Here is a 25,554-nt window from a genome sequence, read left to right on the forward strand (position 1 = left end):
GGCTTGGAGCCAGTCAATGTTTAGCTCATGGCAGGACAGCCAATGGGTAAATGTTGCCCATGACTGTGCAGGACTTGTCTTCAACAGTAACATGGGGCAACGGACAAACACAGTGAAGAGCCAGAACAGCAGTTCCTGTTCACTCTCTCTTCTGCCCACTGACACACCCGGGGTACCTCTCAGGAATCTTACACAGCTGAGGAGGGGAGCAGGAGAGAACTCAAGAGGAAGAAATATGGCGTTCTGCCAACACAAACATGTGGGGACTTTATGACCATATTTTTATTTTAAACTGTTAGTGGATAATGTACTTTTGAAGTCTTTAGAAAGTTTTTCCTAATATTTAATCTAAACCCCTTCTGCTGCTAGACAAGCCTTTTCAATGGCTAATTTCTTTCTCTTTTATTTCAGAAAATGGACATAGTATACACATCCCTATAAATATGACCCTTACATCTCTGTATGAGCATTTGAATTAGAGTCATAATCAGTGACACTCTGGCACATTTTACAAAACAAACAGGTGTATTTGAATGGATTTAGTCATGGACCACACTCTTTAGCCCAACTATACACCCCACTGCCCTTATCATTACACTGAGCCTGATTCCAACATGGTGTTGTCTGTGGCCCCTGTAGAATTTCGAGTCTGGAAACTCTGCTTAAGTTTTCAAAGTCATTTTTTGTACATTGTTTCCTTTATTCTTCACTACTACCCCACAGGGAGGGTTATATTAGCTGCTATCATTCTTCCTTTTTAGAGCAGAAAATGTGGGCTTGCTGAAAGTTACCCACACAATTAGTAAACAGTGGGTCTACAGTCAATATCCTACATAATAAAGAGGTAATATGCAAATTGACCATCATTCCAACACACAAGATGGCCACCCCATGTGGTCACAAGATGGCCGCCACAAGATAGCCGGCAGGGGAGGGCAGTTGTGGGTGATCAGGCCAGCAGGGGAGGGCAGTTGGGAGGGACAAGGCCTGCAGAGGAGGACAGTTGGGGGGGACCAGACCTGCAGGGGAGGGCAGTTGGGGAGGACTAGGCCTGTAGGGGAGGACAGTTGAGGGGGACCAGGCCTAAAGGGTAGGGCAGATAGGGGTGACCAGGCCAGCAGGGGAGGGCAGTTAGGGGCAATCAGGCTGGCAGGGGAGCAGTTAGGTGTCAACCAGGCTGGCAGGGGAGTGGTTAGGGGCCATCAGGCAGGCAGGCAGGCGAGCGGTTGGGAGCCAGCAGTCCTGGATTATGAGAGGAATCCCAGATTGTAGAGGGTGCAGGCTGGGCTGAGAGACACCCCCCCCAACTGCATGAATTTCGTGCACCGGGCCTCTAGTATACATATATATATTAGCATAAAACACTGCTTTCCTAAACAGATACATAGTAAATGTATTCTAATCACCTTGTTCTTGGTTGCTTTAAGTTTTCAGACATAGTTGTTAGAATATTAAAAGGCATAATAAATGATTGAGCAATTGTGAGAGAAAAAGAGCATTATTATGATTGTTCGCATAATGTTTTCAATGAAGTAGATTCATATGCTGTGAATAATTTGTGGTGATGTCCTAGGCAAGCACATTATGAGAACTATAAAAGTGATGTATTGATATCATAATTACTCAGGCATGTGTTCTTTGTGGACACATTCCCAATTCTAGCCAGCTACCTTCGCTTATCTTTAATTGCCAAGTTCAGTTGCCTACATTTACAGTAAGGGAGATAAAGAAGAAACGATCAGGGCAGAGATCAAGGAAGACACTGAAAAGTCTTCTGAAATTTTGACAGCTGAGTTACCAATTGAAAGGCCACCGCAAAACAACAACAACAAAAAAAAAAAACACCTCAGCTTTTTGAGCTCAGAATAATAGTAAATGGCTATTCTTTATCATCCTCAAATAAAGACAAAACTGCTCCCTTCCTTGAGCTAACTTAATTCTTTGAAACTAAAGATTATTCAAGAGTCTGGTAAATTCTTCACATAGAATGTTAGTGCTTTGAAATTCGTAGCCTCTGTGAAATAGTAAGCAATTTAACTTAAAAAATTGAGGTCTTGCCCTAGCCGGTTTGACTCATTGGCTAGAGCGTCGGCCTGCAGACCGAAGGGTCTGGGATTTGATTCTGGTCACGGGCACATATCTTGGTTCCAGGCTCCTCCCTGGCCCGGAGGCCTTGGTCAGGGCTCCTGCAGGAGGCAACCAATCAATTTGTTTCTCTCACATCTCTGCAGATATGACAACCCCTTACTGCCTGCACCCAAGGTGAACCACTTCTACCCACCTACCCACACACACTCCACTGCAAAAGAGGGGATACACCTTGATTAAATTTAGACACTACGAGCAGCACCTTGTGTTCTCAATAATAATGATGACAAAAGTCAATGATATACAGATCTTATGGAACTTATGATAATAAAAGTTTAATTTTATTTTGTTTCCATCTTTGTTGAGATATAATAGACATAGTTTAAAGTTAGTGAACTATGTCACCTAAATGAGCTCCTTGAGAAAAAGGTGAAATATTCGAATCCTTTTAATAAAAATCGATAGTTATTAAAATGTTTGAAATTTCTATATTGGAGTCTATGAAATGGAAGAATAGAAAAAACATGTAGTCCTGGCACTTAAGGGACTTTATAACGTTATTTTGATGAAGGAGATGACACATTATAAAAGAGGCTTCGCTATACTGCAAAAAATAGAAAATTCAAACATTTGAGAAAATCTGAAAGTTCCTTAAAAGATACCACTATAAAAATCTCTTAATGGTACTAGTACATGCATAATTTATTACCAATACAATTAGGTTTAAATCATTTCCATTTCTATTATTTGGACTAGGTGTGCATATATATGGGACAAGAAAGAGAAAACAAAAAGATACAGAGCATGTGCATAAAAATGTATCTGATTAATTAATATGTGGATATAATGAAACAGAGAAAACTTCTTGGAGAAAGCATGAATTAAATCTATTGAATCAATATTGCAAATAAATAAAAATGGACACTTTCTCCTGAATCCAATTTCTAGTCATAAAATGAAACAAATACTAATACTCAAAAACATATAAACCTGTAATAAAATTTTTTAAAGTTTGAAGCTTAGTTAAGATATTTCTCCATATAAACTTATTTTCATAACTGTACTACTCTCAAAAAGCATTTCTAAAAATGTGACTATTTAAACTATATGAAAAGTAAATACATTAATATCTTAAAAGAGTTTACATTTTATTCCAGGTTAGAAATTCTTGTCATACTTAGAGATGTGGAAAGGTTTGAGTTTGTGCTCCATGAATGAGTGAAGCAACAACTAGCAAGCAAAATCACTAGAGGTTATTAAACTTCCAGGGCCAAATATATGCAAACCTAACCAAGTGCAGAATCTTCACTCAGATAGAAAGAGAATGCGGCCACCCCTGGGAAATCTCATGGCTTGTCTCAGCATTGTTAATTGCAGGGTTTGCGTTGTTCAGTGTAAGTGTTTTTAGTTCTTTATGAGTTCCATAGTTGCCTACTGCAATGATTTTTAGGGTGGAGTGGGCATAGAGTAGTTTTATAGCAATAAAGGACTGTCTGGTTGAAATCTACTCATTCCTTACTTGTTTTTACTGCTCTCCAGCACTGACTCAAACTTACAAGCATTCACTTAGACCTTTCTTAAACCTGTTCGGGAAAAGATCAACTTCAAATACTGACATTGTGGTGTATGTGTAATACACACCTCCACTGGTAGCCATTTCTGTGTTTCTCGCAAAGTTGAAAGCATCACATTTCTATCATGGGAAAGGAAAATTTAAATATGCTGAAAATTCCTTAGGCATTTACAAAATAAATTTGGAAAAAGTCTGTGGTTTATGACTCCTAAGTGGTACTAGAATATGTGTTGGAATTGTGGTTATATGTTTCCCAAAAATAGTATTTGCCATTTGTGAAGGGAAAACTAGAAATAAAATGCCACAGATCATTTTAATAATTAATGCTCTAGAATTATTATATAAAAAAGCCAAAAATATATCCTCCTAACTTCAGAAAAGATCACATTAAAATCATTCAAGATATGATGCATTCTCTCCTAGAAACATTAATTAAGCATCTAATAGAAATATGGCACTAAGCTAGATCCACAAAGCAGTACTTCTCAAACTGCTCCTGAATTTATAATATTTTATTGATTGGTTAATTGATTGATTGACTGATTTTTAAAGAGAGGGGAAAGGACAGGGATAGAGAAACATTAATGTGAGAAACATTGATTGGTTGCCTTCCTTACATGCCCTGACCCCCTCCCAACCCCTAACCAGGGGTTGAACCTGAAACCTGGATATGTGCCCTGACCAGAAATTGAACTCAAGACCCTTTGGTGCATGGGATGATGCTCTAACCAACTGAGCCACACCAGCCAGGGCTGCATATAAATTTTTAACAGCAGAATAGTGAGAAGAATTGCCTCCATAGAATTGGAGAGGATGATTACTGCCTCAGGTAGGATAGGGAGGTTGTGCTGCAGCAACCAACATCCCCAACATTTGCTTAAAATCAAAATATTTTCTTCTACTCCCACCTCAGGTTTGTCACAAGTTGACTCAAAAATCTGCTTAGTATAATTCCCACTTCAAGATCCAAGCTGACAAAGAGGCACTATCTGAAAATATTGCCAGTCATTTTATCAGAAGGAAATAGAGGTCTGGGAGGCCTCACACCAGCAATTAAAGGACCTGCTCATAAAGCATTAGACAGAACTAAGCATTCTTTCTTAGGGGCCAAGAAGGGTAGTCCACATGCCCAAGAGGAGAGGAAAGCCAGATCTCAGTGAGTGTTCCCTTTCTACTCTCATTATTTTATCTTAAAATTACTCAAATTTTGCATCTTGCTTCATTCTAATCATTATTACAAAAATAGAGTTTTTAAATTACCACCAAGGAAAACTGACAATCAAAATAAATTTTTATTCTGTGGCACTGGTATATACAATGGTCAAATCAAGAAAGACCTTTCAGCCATGCCGAGTTCACTCTTTAGTCTGAGGGAAATGAAAAGTTACTGAGGTAATTTAATATGCGCTATGAAATGAACAGAATTTTACTTTGAAAAGGTCACTCTGTTTGCCAGTCAGGAACGTATTTGGACTGCAGAGCACTAGTTAGGAGGCTTATAAAACCAAAGATGGTGGTGAACCTGAATAAAGATTGTATGATCAGATTGAATGAAAGTAGACAGATCTGAGAAATAGTAAATTCAAACTGGAAAAACTTGGTGATTGGTTATGAAAGGTTAAAACAAAGGGAGTGTCGCCCTTTGGTTCAGTGGATAGAGTGTCGGCCTGCAAACCAAAGAGTCCCAGGTTCGATTCCATGCAGAAGGCAACCAGTCCATTGATGTTGTTCTCTGTCTTTCCCTCTCTCTTCCACTGTCCCTAAAAAATTAATGGGAAAACCTCGGATGAGGATTTTTAAAAATTATTTAAAAAAAGACAAAGGGAGAGTCTAGAATGTTTCCAAGTGTTCTGGTTTGGCCAACTAAGTAGAAGATGGCACAGCCATTCTCTGAGAAGAGAATAAAGATAGTGGAGCTGATTTAAGATGAAGAGATGAGGAATTCTGTTTTGGACATGTTGGTTAGAGTTTATGTAGTAGGATATACATGTTTAGATACCTAACAATTCTTACGAAACAACTCTGCCCCATCGTAAGTCCACATAGTTCAAGTGGGACTGACCACAACTCACAGCTTCAGGGCCTGGCCAGAGTAATCCATCCTCCAAGTTCAAGAGTGGACAGGTGGCCCCAGCTGGCCCAATCAGAGCTTTCCCTGGAATTTCCTCCCTTCTTAACCCTCCCCCTACCCCCCCACCCTCCCCACCCCCCACACACACACTCTTTTTTTTAAATTTCTTTATTGATTAAGGTATCACATATTTGTCCTCATCCCCCCATTCCCATCCCACACCCCTCCCCACACATGCCCCCACCCCCCTGTTGTCCTTAACCGCTGGTTAGGCTCATATGCTTGCACACAAGTCCTTTGGTTGATCTCTCCTCCCTACCCCCACCCTTCCCTACCCTCCCTCTGAGGCCCGACAGTCTGATCCATGCCTCCTTGTTTCTGGGTCTGTTCTTGTTCATCAGTCTATGTTGTTCATTATTTCCCCTAGATGAGTGAGATCATGTGCTATTAGAAATACACTTATAAGAACCGAAAATTAGACAAGCAATAATGGTTATGGTGACAGGCAAATGAATCAGTCTGTAGTGAGTTTCTTTCTGGGCCAACAGTTCTTTTGAGACCCAATTTCAATGTCCAACAGTTCCTTATGTGTACATGTCAGCACTGACATTACAGTTCTGGATGGTGGACAAATGGTGGTAATGCAGGTCCGACCCTCTCTGGTTTGGTCCTGGGCAACCTGCAGTGATGCACAGCTGCTAACTGCTAGTATGGGAAGGCCACATCAGCGTCTTCCATCTCTGGACTGCTTCTCTTCTGTCTTCATGGCTGGAGTAGTCCTGTCGATTCCTCTCTGTTGCTGGAATCCACATGGTCTCAGAGTTGTTTTCTGAAAATGTACAAACATATTCTCGACCAAAAGTTAATAAAGGAATATTTTCTATAAATTTGACTTGGGGTCCTATTTCATTTTTTTGCCCAAATGATTTTCCTCTGGCTTGTTTTGACACCTTGTGTGTTTTTCATGGGTGTCTTGCTTTTAGCCTTACAATTAATTTTCTAAAGTATTAATTTTCTAGATGTAATTTACTTACAGGATATTTTTCCTTACATGATATTCCTCTACTATCCCCTCCTTTTTTTTATTTAAATGGTAGGAGGCTTTTGAAAATTTTATAATGTAGTCTTGATGGCTTTTAAATTTTAATTTTTTGCACTATAATATTACTGTTTTAGGTTCATTACATGGTGCACAATTTTATCATGAGATGAAGTACCAATAAAAATTTTAGTTAACACTTTAGGAACACCTTTTTGTCCAGTACAATTAATTTTTCTAGAATATTCACTTGTTTCAACTAGCCAATTTTAATTTGCCTGAAAACTTGACTACTATTTTACTGTCAAATTTATTACTCTAACAACAATCTTATTTTACCCTGTAAATATTGGTGGAAGGGATTATTTGCCTTCTTGAGAAGGTCCTGAGCATTCCTGGTGGTAGGCTGGATTTAGATATCGTAAACCCACTTCCCCACACCATGGGTACAAGACAACTCAAACAATTCTTGTTGGAGTGAGAGGGCAGCTGCTGTCGGCCAAGTCTCTGTCGGTCACCTGGGTCCTGATCTGAGCTGGGCATGGGAAGCACGAAGCAGCCATGGGGGCAGGAGACCTCCCTCAAAAGGGGCTAGGGTTCAGGCCCCTGCAATGTTGGGGGGGTGAGGGTCTGTGCCCCACCTCTGTTGATCCCCAAATTCTCTCCTGATGGCCCCTCTGCGACTGTGCTTGTCTTAGGTTGCTCCTTCCTTGAGGAATCTTACCTGTCTCTGGCAAACCAGCCCACACACTCTTTTAAGAAAGAAGTTTGGGCTTTTCACTACAATCCCTAACTGAAAGGCTAATATAAGCCCATAACTGCTGGTAGTTGTCATTGCCACAACATGGAAAGAAGATACCTGGTATTATACCCACACAGAGAAAAAGGGAGAGAAGATAATTAATGACAGCCTATAAATTCCTGGGTTCAGCTATGTCTACCCACTCATGGGAAGCCTCTCTTGTAGTCATCGCGACGTCTCGTTCCTCTTTTCTTCCCTTAACCTCCCTCCCTAGTGTCTAGTACAGAGCTTTGCACACCATAAGCACTAAATAAATACCTACCAAGAGTATTAAAATGTAAGAAACAGAATCTTCTGGAATACTCACAATCAAATGCCTTTATCAGAAAAAGAAATCACACAGATGTTTTCGTAACAAGCAGAACCCAAATGAGTCATTCATGATTTCTGCTGATCATATTAGAATCACCCCGACTTACAAAACAACCGCGCGCACACTCAAAATATCACTGGCTTTTTTCCACATAAGCAATATTTAAACATGAAACAAGCTTGGAAAGGGAATAAAAGCCTTTAGCTGCAGGTGATTTTTTTTTTTTTTTCATCACAACCCATTTCCTCTGAGTGAGTAGTCCTGCTGGCATTGCCTGGGAATTAACCTTTGCTGCTGCTTGTTACCTGATGCGTCGCGTGAATAATAAGTACTAGTATGCTTGAGAGAGCTTCCCGTAGTAACGGAACCCAAAGGAAACGTGAGCACACAGCACCCTCTGATTCAGCAAAGAGAGGTGCTGGGTCACCATTCTATGACTGAGGGACACGCTAGCTGATTCAGAAAACTCATGCTCCCCACAGGAAAAAGAAGCAAGTCAGCACCAAGTCAGCAAGGCCTCCCCTAGATTAATCATCTTCCCTTTACATCTAAATCTGCATCAATTTGAGTCACAATCCTATGATATGGTAATAGTATGGTTTCAGAGCCTTTGGGATCTTTAGGCAAAAGACACATTGTAAATACGAATGCTACTAAAGCAAAGCATGGGAACATTAGAGCAGTTGAAAGGACCTCTGGTTTCGCAAGTTACTCCTTTCATATCATCAGGTCAACCTCCACAATGAGGGCAATATTCTGTCTTCATGTTCCTCTAGTCCAGTGGTCGGCAAACTCATTAGTCAACAGAGCCAAATATCAACAGTACAACGATTGAAATTTCTTTTGAGAGCCAAATTTTTTAAACTTAAACTTCTTCTAACGCCACTTCTTCAAAATAGACTCGCCCAGGCCGTGGTATTTTGTGGAAGAGCCACACTCAAGGGGCCAAAGAGCCGCATGTGGCTCGCGAGCCGCAGTTTGCCGACCACGGCTCTAGCCTTTAGCAGAATGGTTACAGAAGAAGATAAAGATGAAGACAAACACAGAGAAGGAGAGGAATTGGAAGAGGAGGCAGAAGGAGGAAGAGAAGAATGTTTGTTGACATTAACAGAGAATGGTAATTGCAAAAATGTTGTTGACATTCATACCTACCGTGGTGGCCAAAACTAGAAGATGCACAGGTGTTGAAAGAACATCAACATCTATTGCAAAACTTAATAGTGAGTTTATAAGAGCTATGCCCAAAGATGATAATTTCACATGCATAGCTTACAGAAGATGCCTATGCATATCGTTCTACTAGGCATAGCTTTTCATTTAGATCAAATAGTTGTTCTTGTAAATTAATCCTTCCTATTTGTATTCCAAGCTTTCTTTTACATGTGCACGATTAAAGTGATGACTATCAATGTGTGATTTCATTAGCAGAAGAATTTTTCTAACATTAAAATAATGCTTATTTTATATCAGTAATATTAGATACTCCAAATAAAAAATGAATTAATTCCAATAAGGTGCAGTTATTTAACTTGTTTCATGGAATACAGTAACGTTCTTAGAGGTTCATTATGTAAATGTTAAAATACTTGACTTCATTGTGAATAGTATTGTAAAGCCACTTAAAATTCAACATGGAAGATAATGTTATTTTTTTTGCCTGTGGTGAATATACAGAGACAAATGTGGTAGAACATGGCGTCATTATTAAGCACAGCATTCCTGCTAAATGAAACTTTGGTGCAGATATGTTCTAGGAACTGGTCCTTGTGCTCCTATAGTCCATAATTGCATATAAAAGGTTGTGATAAGCCCTAGGCGGTTTGGCTCAGTGGATAGAGCATCAGCCTGAGGAATGAAGGATCCCGGGTTCGGTTTTGGTCAAGGAAACATACCTTGGTTGCAGGCTCCCGGGGGGCATGCAGGGAGGCAACCAATCGATGTGCCTCTCTCACATCGGTGTTTCTTTCTGTCTCTCTCTCTCCCTTCTACTCTCTCTAAAAATCAATGGAAAAATGTCCTCGGGTGAGGATTATTTAAATAAGTAAGTGAGTAAATAAATAAATCGTTATGATAATATACTGATCATAATAGAAATATTTACACAAAAGTAACAGAACTACCAAATAACTGAATGTAAAAAATTATTTCAACATAGCAATAAATTATTTCTCTCTTTGCTGCCTGACATCAATTAGAGTTTACAAATATTTACTTTGTAAATACAACTAATGTTCTACAATGGTAATGTGCTTTTTGTAAATAAATCCTCCAAATTTTTGTTGTATTTTGTTTAGAATCAGCTGGACAATTTTAATCAGAGTAGTCAATACATTGAACACCAAAAAACTTTTTAATTTTCAGGCTTTCCACAAACTGAAATGATAGGAAATAAAGCTTACAAATATAAAGGCACTGAAATTAATCCCTACAATTTCAGTACCACGTTCAGTAACTTCATATTAAGTGATAAGAACTCACTCTTTATACAAGACTTGATTGTGAAATTCTATAATTGTGTTTTAGAATGTCTTAAGTTGTGGGGAGCACATTTTGATAGAGTTCCTTTTGTTATTGGAAAAAAATAATAGTTTTTACAGAAGTGAAAAGAAATTGGGAAGGCCTATGATTTTATAGCATTAAAATTTGTACAATAATCAAAAGAATTATATATGAAGGTGAGTATATTAGAGAGTTTTGTCTTACAAAAGTATTTAAAAAGAAAGATGATTTAAATAAAGGGAGACAAGAAACTAGAAACACCAATTAGAAAGAATATATGCACCCCTATGTTCATAGCAGCGCAATTCACCATAGCTAAGATTTAGAAATAGCCTAAGTGCCCATCAGTAGATGAGTGGATTAAAAAGCTGTGGTACATCTACACAACGCTGCGGTAAAAAAGGAGTTCTTACCATTTGCAACAGCATGGATGGAACTGGAGAGCATTATGCTAAGTGAAATAAGCCAGTCAGAGAAAGATAAATATCACATGATCTCACTCATTTGTGGAATATAATGAACAACACAAACTGATGAATAAAAACAGATCCAGAGGCAGAGAAGCATCGATCAGACCGTCAAACCTCAGAGGGAAGGTAGAGGAGGGTAGGAGTAAGGGAGAGAAATCAACCAAAGGACTTGTATGCATGCATATAGGCCTAACCAATGGACACAGACAACAGGGGGGTGAGGGCATGAGTGGGGCATGGGGGGTGGGGGGGCTAATGGGGGGATAAGGACACGTTTGTAATAACTTAATAAAGAAATTTAAAAAAATAAAAATAAATAAATAAAGGAAGAAAGATAAACTAAAAATATATATATTGACTCAAATATTTACAGTATATTATGCCTCGCCCTAGCCAGTTTGGCTTAGTGTATAGAGCGTCAACCAGTGGACCCAAGGATCCCGGGTTGATTCCAGTCAAGGGCATGGACTTTGGTTGCAGGCTTCTCCTCGGTCCGGGCCCTGGTTGGGCTCGTGCAGGAGGCAACCAATCAACGTGTTTCTCTCACATCAATGTTTCTCTCTGCCTTTCTCTCTCTCTTCCACTCTCCCTAAAATGGGAAAATATCCTCGGGTGAGGATTAACAAAAAATTAAAAAATAAAGTACATTAGCCCTCTAAAGAAAGAGAAGAGAAATGAGGATGTCCTCAATTAATAAAATTTGCTCTAAACTTATCACATATCCCTGCTGGAGTTAGAGGCTATTTATCATTTAAAATATTGTGTTTTAAAAAGAAAAGTAAAGAAATTATCATAATTTCAAATTTTAATTCACAAAATACAACACTGAACATTGCAGACAATTTTAAGAAAAATTCCAGATAAGAAGTCCACATTGGAAAAAGTACATTCTTTAGAAAAATAATGGTTATATATACAACAAAAGACACCTTTCAAATTTGTGAACATATGTCAAGAATAGTTATTTTGCTTATGATGCTTTTATTGTCCAGAAAATCAATATAGTAAGGACTATTTTTTTACTACATATAAATTGTATTTTTAGAGAGAATTTTATTTTTAAAAAATGGCTTTCAATTTGTTAAACCAATTTTTTAATATTTATTTCAAAATTATGTAGTTTTACTCCTCAAATTATATATATCTAAAAGAATGAATTTTTCAGTATATAAATTATGCTTCAATAACCTAATTTTTTAATTACATAATTTTATTTATTCTTATCATGTCCCTCCCCTTTTCATTCTCAAAAGTATCCTGGCTTGGATAGTAAAATATATATTCACCTGTTCATAATAAAAATCTTAACAGTTACCTAAATTAACTGTCTTCACCTACTCATGTTCCATTCACTCTTTTTAAAATATATATATATTTTTTTTTATTTCAGAGAGGAAGGGAGAAGGAGAGAGAGATGGAAACATCAATGATGAGAGAGAATCGATTGGCTGCCTCCTGCACGCCCGCTACTGGGGATCAAGCCCACAATCCAGGCGTGTTCCCTGGCCAGGAATCAACTGTGACTTCCTGGTTCATAGATGGATGTTCAACCACTGAGCCATACCAGTCGGGCTCTATTCACTCTCTAATTCACTTCAGTTGGATTTTAATCTCTATCACTCCACTGAAGCCATTTTTTTAAGACACCACTAACATGCATTTTGCCAAGTTAATGTTCTATTGTCATTTGCCCACTCTTTCCCACTCTCTTTTGGGCAATCCTCTTCCTGGTTTTTAAATATTAGAATGACCCCAAACTGTGTCCTTTGCTATTGCTAGTCTTTCCCTAGGTGACCACATCCTGTCCCATAGCTTAAAACACCATTTATATATTGATAAGTAGCAAACATATATCTGGTCCAGATTTTTCTCTGAGCTCCAGAATCACATATCTGACTGCTTACTGTATGTCTTTAATTAAACCTCTCCTGTACCTTCTCAGTGCAGCAATAATAAAACACATGCATAAAATTATTGACTAGAATACCCTGAATAATCTGAGCCCCCTCCTACCTTTCTGGCCTCATCCCATATCTTTACTTTTCTCCCTCTCACTCTGATTGTTCCATGCACTGGCCCTTTTTCCTTTCCTTTTCTATCACGGGGCCTTCATCCTTCTTTTTGAATGGCTGGTTCCTTCTCATGCCCCAAGTCTCAGGTCAGTGTCTCCTCCTCAGAAAAGCATTCTACAACCATTCTAGCCACTTCCCACCCGATCACAGTCTATCTTGTAGTAAGTTGAGTCTTGACCCACATACCCCCGCCCCCTCAAGTTATGTTCAAGTCCTAACTCCTGCAACCTGTGAAGTTGACCTATTTGGAAAAAATTCTTTGCAGATGTAATTAACTTAAGGATCTCAAGATGAGATCATCCCGGATTTATGGTGGGCCCTAAACTCAAGGGCAGGTGTACTTTTGTGAAGAGAAGATACAGAGGCTCAGAGAGAAAAAGGTAAAGAGAAGATGGAGACAGACGTTGTAGTTATGTTCCTAGAAGGCAAGGAATGCCAAGGGTTTCCAGCAGCCATCAGAAGCTAGAACAGAAACATGAGCTGAATTTTCCCTCAGAGCTTCCAGAAGGAACCAACCCTGTCAGCATCTTGATTTTAGATTTCCGGCCTCTAAAACTTTGAGAGAATAGATGTTTGTTGTTTTTAAGCCTCATAGTTGGTTGTAAGTTGTTAAAGCAGTGGTAGAAAACTAATACATCTAACATAACCTGCCTTACTCCTTTCATAGCACTTCTCACTATTGGGTGCTATCCATTTAATTATTAGTTTGCTAGTTTATTTTCTGTGCCCCTCTTCCCACTTGTAGACTCCATGAGGAAACTAATATGTCATATTTGTCACTGGATATCTATGCCTAACTCGGAACCGTATGTACATGTAATAGAAACTCAACAAATTTTTGTCACGTGATTGAATGTTGTTTCAGCATTTACCTTCCCTTAAAACAACTTCTAGGTCTTTCTCTTTGATTTGACTTAAGCTCTTCGTTAGATGGTCACTGTGACTATCTTCACTGCTTTACCCCCTACTATAACCAATTAATACAAGGTCCTCAGTACATGTGCATTGAATATATTTGGGACATCTAATGTGTGCCAGACATTGTCATAGGCAACTCTCTAAAAACAGTTATCTCATTTACCTCTCAAAATAATACTTCAATTTCTATTGTATTATCTCCATTTATTTTTTTCCCATTTTATTTTATTTTTTTATTTTTTTTAATTGATTTTAGAGGGTTGATTCTTGTTTGTGCCCTGATCAAACCCACAACCTTGACATATCAGGACTATGCTCTAACCATCTGAGCTAACTGACCAGGGCTTGTCTCCATTTCATAAGTGAGGAAATTGAAGCTAAGAACACGTAAGTAAATTGGGGAGATGACCAACTTAATAAGAGAATGTGTCAGAATTTAAACCCAAGATTCTGATTTCAAATACCAAGCCTGTTCAACTGACCAAGCAATAAAAATCATTAGTAATAAAAATTTCTGTACAAAATAAAAATTAAACACTAACAATTAAGATTGAAAAGATTTAATATTTAATAGATTTTAAAATTACCCCCCTTAACTCAACTCCAAATGCCCAACATTTTGAAAGAGATGAAGGAAGAATCCTGTCTCGAATCAAAGAGAAGCTTTTCCAATATCATTGGAGCACACTGGTAGGCAATCACCACTGTCATCTACACTTCAGAAGACCGGGTTTGTCAGGCAGAAGAGGAACAAAAACCTCTGGGAGGTTGGAATGATTATTAGCTCAGTGATGTTTAAAGCTCAGTGTGAAGAAGATCATGAGGGTGGGAGTGGGACATGCAGTTAAAATGCAGATTCCTGGGCGCCACTCACAGATATTCTGATTCAGTAGCTCAGCTCGGCGCCGAGGAACCTGTTTCTTTAGCAGTCAGTGGCAAGTGCACCCCCAGACAGGAAATGCAGTACTGCGAGAGAAGGCCGGAGGCGCCAAAGTCAACCTCTGCCGACTTCCCGGCTGTGCCCAGGGCTGGCCCTGGTGGAGAGGTAATTAGTGTGGGTAAAGGGATTTCGGATTTTTGGGTGGAAAGTCCTCTGAGCATGCCAAATATCAATATTGTGTTTCATCTGAGAGTCTCTGTTCACTTTCTCCTGCCACACCTTTCAAACTGTGATGATAGAACAATAACACGCCTATGTTTTTTGGTTCCACCAGAGCTATTTTTCATATATCTCCTAAAAATCATAATCAAATTTAAATTTATTAGTATGATGTGACTGGAAAAAGCAAGGAGAGAGATTTACTCTTTGGCTTTTCTCCATGACTGTCCTTTTTTTGTTTAATCTCAAAAATACACTATCTTATGACTCTCAAAGAAAAGAAAAACATACACGCCAGAAAATTGCAAGTGTGGAGAAAAACAGAAAATATCAAGGATGAAGAGAAATTGGAACCCTTATGAACTGTTGGTGAAAATGCAAAATGATGCAGCCACTGTGGAGAACATATGGTTATTCCTCAAACATTTAAAAATAGAATTACCATATGAGCTAGCACCTTCACTTCTGGGTTTGCACCCAAAAGAATGGAAAATAGGAACTCAAACAGATCAGATTTTTGTACACCCATATTCAGGGCGGCTTTATTCACAATGGCTGGAAGGTGAAAGCAACCTAAGTGTCCACCTATGGATGAATGGGTAGACAAAATGTGATATATATATCAGTGAATTATTATTCAGCCTTAAAAAGAAAGGAAATTGTGATGTGTGATATACATGGATGAACCTTGAGGACATTATGCTGGGTAAAATAAGCCAGTCACAAAATGACAAATATGATTTATATGACATCCCAAGAAAAAGAATTTTCTGAGACTTGCATGGGAGAATGAGTGATTTTTATTTACATGATTTTTATTTGAGTTTCCAAGGTCCCATTTCCCTTAGTCCAGCCATAGAAGAAGCGTCGCTGGGGCTTCAGCAGAGCTAAAATCAGAGCCAGTGGCTGAGCTTCCGTTCCCCGTTAAGGCATAGTCAGGCTGGTGTAGTTTGTGTTCCCAGTTGCAGTCCATCAGTCCATTGCATGTGGGGTCCGCATGGCTATGGGCCATATGAGCAAATGCAAGAGAGCCGGGAGCCCTAGGAGCCAAGAGCCCCAGGAGCCAAGGGCCAAAGTACGAATTCTTTTATTCAGGGGATTAGGTATTCCCAAATTTTCACAGGCTTGCATCAACTCCACCCCTTCTGACTAATGATTTCTGTTTCCACGTATGACTGACAGCAAGCACCTTTCCTAGGTCAACCTAACTCTCTGCTCAGGCACCCATTTTCCCTTTGTCCAGTCCCTTCCCCAGTGATCTGCCGAGAATGGGCTGGTGGTTCTCTGGGGAGTGTGAAATTGCAGCTTCCTGCTGAAGCTGCCCAAATGACATGCTTATAATGTCTAGCCTCCCTTTTGTTCCTTTCCTATTAAAAACTAGAGGCCCAGTGCACAAAATTTGTGCACAGGGGTGGGGAGGATGGTGTCCCTCAGCCCAGCCTGCACCCTCTCCAATCTGGGACTCCTCGAGGGATGTACAACTGCCCGTTTAGACAGGCAGTCGGACATCGCTCTCACAATCCAGGGCTGCTGGCTTCCAACTGCTTGCCTGCCTGTGTCCACATGGGGGCAGGATCTTTGACCACATGGGGGCAGCCATCTTGTGTGTTGGAGTGATGGTTAATCTGCATATTACTCTTTTATTAGATAGAATAGAGGCCTGGTGCACGTGTGGGGGCCAGCTGGTTTGCCCTGAAGGGTGTCCTGGATCAGGGTGGGGGTTCCCTTGGGGCATGGGGCAGCCTGGGTGAGGGGCCTGTGGTGGTTTGCAGGCCGGCCATGCCCCCTGGTGACCCAAGCAGAGGCCCTGATATCTGGAATCTATTTACCTTCTACAATTGAAACTTTGTAGTCTGGAGCGGAGCCAAGCCTTCTGCTCGCTCCGTGGTGGCAACCATTTCTGTTGGGATTTATGTATCTTCTATAATTGAAACTTTGTAGCCTTAAGCGGAGGCCTGGGCTGGCCAGGGCTGCAGAAGCTTAGCTTCCTCCATTGCCAGAGGCAACCCTTGCCTCCCGTTCTTTCCAGCTCCGTGGCTGCCGCCATTTCTGTTTGAATTTGTTTACCTTCTATAAGTGAAACTTTGTAGCCTTGAGTGGAGGCCTAGGCCAGCAAAGGCAGGCAGAAAGCTTATCTTCCTCTGTTGCTGGGGAAACCCAAGCCTCCCTCCTGCTCTCTGTGGCTACAGCCATCTTGGTTGGGTTTATTTGCATATTTGCTCCTGATGGGCTGGTGGGTGTGGCTGATTGGTATGGCTTATAGGTGTAGCGAAGGTACGGACAATTTGCATATTACTCTTTTATTAGGTAGGATAACTAGCTAATTACAATGTATCACTAGGAGCTGGGAGGAGGGCAGAATGGGAGTTAGTGTTTAATAGGTACAGAGTTTCAGCTTTGCAAGTTGAGGATGAAGATCTGGTGATGAATTCGGCTATGGTTGCATGACATTGTGAATGCACTTAATACTACTGATGGTACATTTAAAAATGGTTGCAGTGGTAAATTTTATGTGTATTTTACCACAAACTTTAACAAATTAAATTTTAAAAAGAATGATGACTGAATAACAATCCACATTGATCAAACCAGAAAAATAATATTCTATCTTATATGGCAAATTTCTACTAAATAGCTTAAAGGGCCTCACATTTTGATCTAACACTCAACATTAAATTCCATAAGAGTTATGGGTGGAATTTGGAAATATTTTCATTGCCATGACATCTCCATTTTATAAGTAAGCAAGATCCAGCAAAAAAGAAAAAGATTAAGCTTATCTCTGGAGCAATCCCTTTATTTACCAAAAAGAAGTAGTGAAGGAAGGTGGAAGGGGAGCAAAACAAAGTAGTCCCGATTGTGCCTCTGGCTGGCTGTTTGGCCTTATAAACCACTTATTCCCTCTGAGCCTTCGTCTTGTGTAAAATGGCAGGGTTAGATCAGATGCATGCCCCTGCTGTCCCACAAACTAAGATAAGTTGATGTGATTGCCTCGTTCCTTAAAGAAGAGTTCAACAAAACACAGCAAAATAGGAATGCAGCCAATTCTTATCTCTTTTGAGAGAGGGAAGTATTTCTGCAAATCATCCAAAAGCTATGTGTATCTGCCTTACAGTTTAATGAGGGTGTGATAAACTATAATCAGCAGATCCAACACAAAAAGATCTAAGAACTTGCTCCATCTTTCCATCCTTTAAAACATCAAGCTGAACGCGCTGCCATCTTGGTTTTTATAGCTCAGACTTAATCAGGAGGGAAGGGGTGTGTAGTCAAGTTGGGGCACAGAAATAAGGGAACATTTTGCTTTAGAAATTCTTTCTGGTTCGCCAAATTGAGCATAAAGAGCTTCGAGCCTTTTTCTCATTTTCTACTGGGTTACAGATGGAGCTAATAGATAATCAACCAATAAATGAACAAGTACAGTATTTATTGGAGCAGTTACAAAGGGACCAGCACTGAATTGAGCACCATAGCGAATTCCAAAGAGTATCATACAGGGTCCCCCAGCTTCATGGACTTTCTAATCTGTTTGCTGAGGGAAAACACTAACACACCTGACATACACAAAGAAAAAATGTTAACGAATATGCCTCAATGCAAGTATTTCTGGTTAGAGAAAAGGAAACACACTCCATAAAAAGAATCAGCCTTTGCAATCCAAGCGGTGGGCTGAGATAAAAGATGTGAATAAAACCTCCAAATTGGGCACACTGTCCGACCGGCTCTCACCTCCATGATCCCACCGCTTGAAAGCTAGATCAAGCTACGCTTTGCTAGGAGGACAGTATAATGAGAGTCAAGATTAAATTTCAGAGGCAGCTCAGAGAACATTTTAAAAATCTAATTTCCAAGTTCCTAAGGGGAGTCAACTTTTTAAAAAGAGTCCTTTAACATGTTTTTGAAATTTTTTGTAGCCTCTAAAGAAATATTTTTAAATCGGACTGGGCAAAGAACAGAGATCCTTAATGGCAGTTTTGCATCATGCCTAAAAATTAGTTAGGAAAATGGACAAATCCTATGGGTTTTGTCTTCTGAGAGATTTTTTTCATAAACAAAAGGCAAGTTCCTTATAATGGAAAACTAGTTCCAAGATACACAACTTAAGAGAAATATGGGAAAGGAATTATTTTTCTCCAAAATACTTTCCTTTCTTCTCCTTGTTCTAAATGGTTATTGAAGTGGTTTTTTCCCTGATAGAACAATAGACTCTTATTTCCACAAAATAAATGGTGTAAGCAATCAAAAAATACTTCCCTAATGGAAGACAGATAAAAGAGAGAGAGAACCCACTCCCTACAAAAACAAAGATTACCTCCAGCACTGTAGTTCATATTCAAATGGAAGAAAATAAAATGAGCTTTTAACATAATGATTTCACTGTTTACAGAGTACCATCCCCATTTTCACATTTCAAAACATGTGCCAAACAACTCCGATGTCTGAGAGAATGGAGAGGAAGATCAGAGAAGTACTTCTTGGCATCCCAGCCTAACTGTGCCACAGGCACAGGCGATTATGAAATTTAAAAGTTGTTCCTCAAGTGGGAAGGTGTGTCTGTTTGTCCCTTGAATACCAAGACTTCTATTTGAGTTTTGTTTTCAACTAGATGATTGGAACATCTGATTGCAAATCTAGCTGTGGGTAAAATTGTGAAGTAATAGGTAGTAGTCCTTTACAGGAGTACCTGGTATGGCAGGCGCTACACGGTTCAATCCTCACAAAAGTCCTTCTGGGGAAGACACTACACCTTACAGACAGAAGCTGAGGCCCAGATGCTGACATAATTCACCCATGGTCACCCATCTTCTTAATGGATCCATGACTTGATTTCAGTTATTTCTGGCTTAAAAACCTTTATTCAGTTTCCCTGTCCCACCCACTCCCAACCTCTCAGTGAAGGGGTTCAGAACAAGCCACTACAGCATCTTCTGCTCTGGCCTCCTGATTATTTCGAGCGGAAGGCACTGGAGAAACAATAGATGAGGACGGGCTCTCTGACCTACCTTTTCTACCTAAATGTAGGCGATAAGATTTCCCGTGAGAAAGGTGCCCTTATTTTGCCAGGAAAAGAAGAATGTTCGTATCACTAGAGACTGGGAGTAGAAGCCAAAATGGCCTTGTACAAACAAACTTACTAAAATAAACTTGATCTTCCATTAATTTCCCCCTTACGTTTCTTAGTCACTGTCCCTCAATTTACCCCCCTAGCCCAAGCCCCTTTGTCTGGTCACATCCCCACAATTTATCATTCTTTGTTTAAAAAGTTATATAAGCTTTGGGGCCTCACGACTTCTTTAGGTCTTCGTTTTCCTTTTGAAGACTCCCGTGTGCACGTAAAAATAGTAACTAAAGTGTGTATGTTTTTATCCTGTTAATCAGTCTTATATTAGCCTAATTCTCGGGCCTGGCCACAGAACCTCTAAGAGAGTAGAGGAAAGTGTTTCTTCTCCTACACCGTCTACCCTGAGTTCTCATACTTCTTTGGATCTTCCTGTCATGGGAGGAAATAAAAACAATTCACATAACCTGTTAATGATTTAATGTGTTATCTGTCCAAGAATCATACTGGAGAGAATAATATTTAAACTTGGGTCTCCAGTGGCAACATTTCAAAGCATCTGGAAAGGAAGGCTTTTTAAGGCTGAGGAGAAATTTGGTCACACCTTTCAAACCACCCCACATGGGGCCACTGTGTTGCACAATTCCAGGGTCAGGTACGTGGGAACCTAAGAGAATGGTGACCTGAGGAGTTGCATAGGGCACTGCCAATAGCTCTGTGGCTGTGAGAGACCAGACCCCATGTAATCATCAATTGTTAGCAACTAAAGAGGCCTTTATTGATCATTTCAGTGCAGTCTCTGCTTATTTTCTTAAGAGAAGATTGAACCCTAAGAGGTTAAGTAACTGCACTATTGATATCAGAGCTGGAATTGTAATTAACATCTCAGGTGGGGGAGAGGGCAGAATTCAGAGAGGGAATGAGGAAGCCAAGCATAAGAGAGACAAGTTTGCTGGACTTCCAAATGGATCTCGCAGTAGATGCTTGAAAAAATTAACACACCCACACCCTGCCCCCATTTGGCAACTAATTTGACAACTCAAAAGGTTAAGGATTGACCCCATAAATCAAATTAAGTTTATCTCAAAGACATGGGACAGAATCACAATCCAGGTACAAATGTTCCTTCTCAGGGAAAGGTCATGAATATTTCAATCCTAAACTTGCGAGCTCTAAAATCAATCCTCCAAGAATCATGGGTCCAATTAGTCCTCTAGATTAGGGAGTATTTCTCTTTTTAGGAGGAAAGTGAACAGTTTCAGAAATTCTGCTCAGTCCCCTAATTACAGTTTTAGTTAGCAAGCTAGAGCTTTGCTGTAGTGACTTTCAAATTGTAATTACTTTCCCGGAAGTGCTTCAAAAATTCTAGAAAACATTTGATTTGCTAATTACCAGATTGCCCATCTCAAGACAGAGAAAAGATAAAAGGGGAGCTAACATGATTGAAAAGGAGTTGGGGGATGATTGCCCTACATACTATGGTCAACTACTTGGGCTCCTCCATCCAAAACATCACCTGGCTCCAAGGATTTCCTTGAAAACAGAGGTTCACATTTTTCTAATCAAGGCCATTAAATATCAAGCTACACAGAGAAATCTGTAGCTCTCAAAGTCTATAGGAAGCTCCCTAAGAGAAGTTTTAGCACTGGGGATATTCCTGTTTTGCAGACTCTTCAGGATAGAAATCACAGCCATGATTGCTATGAATACCCAATCTAAAACTGCTGTGCAAAACATGGACAATTGAGACACAGACATTTCATCAAAACAATATTATTTCAAAAAGAACGAAGCAGCCCTAGCCAGTTTGGCTCAATGGGTAGAGCATTGGCCTGTGGACTGAAGGGTCCTGGATTCCATTCCAGTCAAGGTTGCAGGCTTGATCCCCAGTAGGGGGTGTGCAGGAGGCAGCCGATCAATGATTCTCTCTCATCATTGATGTTTCTATCTCTCTCTCCCTCTCCCTTCCTCTCTGAAATCAATAAAAACATATTAACAAAATAATAATGATGAAGCATATGCTGGTATGTGCAAAGCTTAAGAGCTGAAGCTGAGGAAACTAGATTTACTAGAAATTTGGATTTTGTTTTAAAAGCATTATCATTTTCCTGAAAAGCCATTGGCTAAGACTCTTCCCTCTACAGCAGAGTAGTAGAAGTACACATTACTAATGGGAATCTAGCCCTTTTAAATCCTCTTTGCTAGGCTTCTTCGATGGGATGTCATCACCCTCTTTCTTATGGAAAAGACAAGGCAAGAATGAACAAGATTTTAGAAAAACATAAAGGTGTTTTATCTCTTAATTTTAAAAAATGGCAAATAGAAACCTGCATGTTCTACTCATTGTTTTTTAATAATGGGTCACAATTCCCTGGGGTTCGGAAAAAGATTTCAAGAGTGTGCTCAAATTGAGGAGGTTTTTAGAAAGCTTCCATTTTTGTCCTGGGCACCAGGTCTCCCTGGAGTAACAGTAAGAAGAGTGGAAAGGAGGGGTGCCAGTGCAAAGTGTGTGTGTGCTCAGGCAGGGGGGAACTACAAGACAAGAGAAATGTCCCACCCTCCACCCAGCTCCATACCCAGTTGACACTATTAAAAAAGGCAGATGCTTGATCACCAACGCAGCCTGGTCATTAGAGTCTATGCTTACAGGGTAGACATAGAATTGACAGAGTCTATGAGGCCAGAAATGTTTGCCTGGATTGAAAAAAAATGTGAGGTAAACCTCATGAAGTCTCACCCCAACACACTTTCTCAGCACCAAAGATAACAAAGGTCTAGGGACACTAATGCCCATTCCACCCTGGACACTCCCACAAAATGAGACTCCAGCTTAGAACATAGAAAGTGGCAAACACTGTGACACTGGGCATCTCCAGAAAGAAGAAAATCCTCCAGGGCCGCTGCAGCTCACTGCTGAAATGGAACCTGTCCACCTTTCAATTTTTTATAGGAAAGATTTCTCTGGTTAATTTTTTTCCAATTCAACAGTCATTTATTGAGGCGCCATTATTTGCAAAGCCCCGAAGGACATAGAGTCCCTGCTATAGAAGGGAAACTAAACTTGTAAACAAAGACACATGGAACATGTGAAAAGTAAAGCTAGAATATTAGAGGTGAGGTGGGGACAGAAATAACTGAATACATTTGTTTAAGCTGGTTTTCTAGGTAAAATTCCTTTCATAAAAGAATTGTTGTTTAGCTATTTGATACCAGTTGCTAATGGAATTCCTGACTAGGATACTAATTTCCTACAAATCCCCTCAGTTAAACTTCCAGATTATAAATTAGTACATCACTCGGTCATTCAACAATTACTTGAGCACCTACTGTGTGTATGTTTTGATTTCTAGATCATGAGTGTATGGTTTAATGAGCCTCAAGCTACTCAGATAATTTCAGTCCTTGAGCAGGAATATCTGGATCTTTTGCTTGTTATTCTTTGCTCAGCCTCTAGAAAGAATTCGACAAGAGTCCGGGTGAGACATCTAAAATAAAAATAAAAACCACCTTACGGATCCAGGGACATTTTTACATCAGCATATCAAATTATATCCAAATAACCAATATGAAAATTGCTATCCAGATTTCATAGCATAATCAAACAATAACAAGAAAAAAAAAGTTCTTTCAAAATATGATCTAGGTAAGATAACCAACAATGTTTATCTTCCCCTGAGCTATTGTGATGATTAATACGATAATGTTCACAAAGGACTTTGAAGGAGTCATGTAATGTACTTTGAAGCATTATCGTTTTTTTATTTATTAATGAGTTTTTATTCTGACAGCTGCCAATTGCACTGCAGCCACAGTAAACCCTTGGTCATCCCCACAAAGAAAGAGAAATAGGATACAAGAGAGTAGATAGTGCATGGTGGCAGATAATACTTGCTCCAGGAGAAAGCCAAATCCTGCTAGAGACAGAAGCTACAGATAAAACAACTATAAAACAATCAGGTAATGTTAGGATAGGACCAAAGCTGGTATAGAAAGAAACACACTCTAAATGCACATAAAACAAAATTTGAAGAGATGACCCAGAGTTGCCCACACTAAACCAAAGTTAATTGTATTGCATTCATTCATTCACTTATACTCTTATTTAAAATATTAAGCATCAATATGTGCCATGCTAAGTGCTGAGGATATAAAAATCAATAAAACAGCCACTATTTTCATACTATTAACTGGGGGGGCAGAGAGGTGAATCATGTAAAAATATTAGATATTGAAGAACTGCAAAGTAGGTATATGAAAGAAATAGGTACAGGGTACAAAAGAAAAAAGCGCTCTGTTTTCAGGGAAGGGAAATACTTAGAAGAACTCAAGAAACATGGTGTCTTGAAAGAAAGACCGGGCAGGGAAAAGGCATTTTGGATGGAGGGAAGGTACCATTGACCACTCCAGAAGCAGTGACCCTGGATGTGAGTGAAGGTTTAGGAAGCCCACAGTGAAAGATACAGCCTGGTCAGAAGATAAGGACCAGCTCTAGGAATTAAGATTTATCCTAAAGGCATTGAGAACTAACGTTTTTAAGCAGGTAATAGGATCATATTTGTGGTTTGGGGAGATTTCCCTAATATCAGCATCAAATTTGGATTGGAGATAAGGATGGGCTGGAGGGCCAGTTAGGAGACTATTGGAAGTGTCCTTGCGAACAAGTTCAAGGAGTAGAGAGAAAGGGACAAATTTCCATGCAAAGGAGTAACATCAGACTTGGGTATTAATAAGAGTAGAAACAGGGGGAAGAAAGTGTAGTCATGCTCTGATTAACCACAGGGATACCTGCTGAATAATGTGCTGTTGGGAATTTTGTTGCTGTGCTAACCTCATAGAGTACATTTACGCAAGCCTGCTACACACCTAGGCTATACAGTATAATCTATTGCTCCTAGGCTACAAACCTGCACAGCAAGTCACTATATAAAACAACGTGAGATTAAATTAACACAAGAGAAGATGTAATCAAGAGACGAGGTAAGCATTAGAAGTGTGAGGCTGATGTAGGTGACACAGCATACTGTTATACAGCAAACATTTTTTTTTTCATAATTAGAGTACACTCTAAAATAACACTAAATGTATAGTATAGTAAGTATGTAAATAAGTAAAATAATCACTTATCATTATCAAGTATTATGTACTGCACATAACTGTATGTGCTACACTCTTATATGACCTGCAGTGCAGTAGGTTTGTTTACACCAGCATCACCACAAACACATGAATAATGCATTGTGCTACAATGTTATGGTGGCTACGTGTCACTAGGAGATAGATATTGTAGCTTCATTATAATCTTTTTAAAATATATTTTTACTGATTTCACAGAGGAAGGGAAAGAGAGATAGAAACATCAATAATGAGAGAGAGTCATTGATCGGCTGCCTCCTGCACGCCCCCCACTGGAGACTGAGCCCGAAACCAGGGCATATGCCCTGACCGGAATCGAACCATGACCACTTGCTTCATAAGTCAATGCTCAACCACTGAGCCACACCAGCCAGGCTTCATTATAATCTTAATGGAACCACCATCGTATACTCAGTCT

General features: G+C 39.6%; 1 pseudogene across 1 annotated transcript in view; it reads left to right on the top strand.

The window, feature by feature from the left end:
- Positions 1-8,894: 8,894 nt before the first annotated feature.
- LOC307104038 (elongation factor 1-alpha 1-like) overlaps positions 8,895-25,554 on the top strand; it is a 91,814-nt pseudogene continuing 75,154 nt past the window's right edge. Inside the window, exon 1 of the transcript in view lies at positions 8,895-9,003. The product of the transcript in view is annotated as an elongation factor 1-alpha 1-like (transcript). The remainder of the gene's footprint in view (positions 9,004-25,554) is intronic.

Source organism: Cnephaeus nilssonii, assembly GCF_951640355.1.
Source record: "Cnephaeus nilssonii genome assembly, chromosome: 8".
Lineage (NCBI taxonomy): Eukaryota > Metazoa > Chordata > Mammalia > Chiroptera > Vespertilionidae > Cnephaeus > Cnephaeus nilssonii.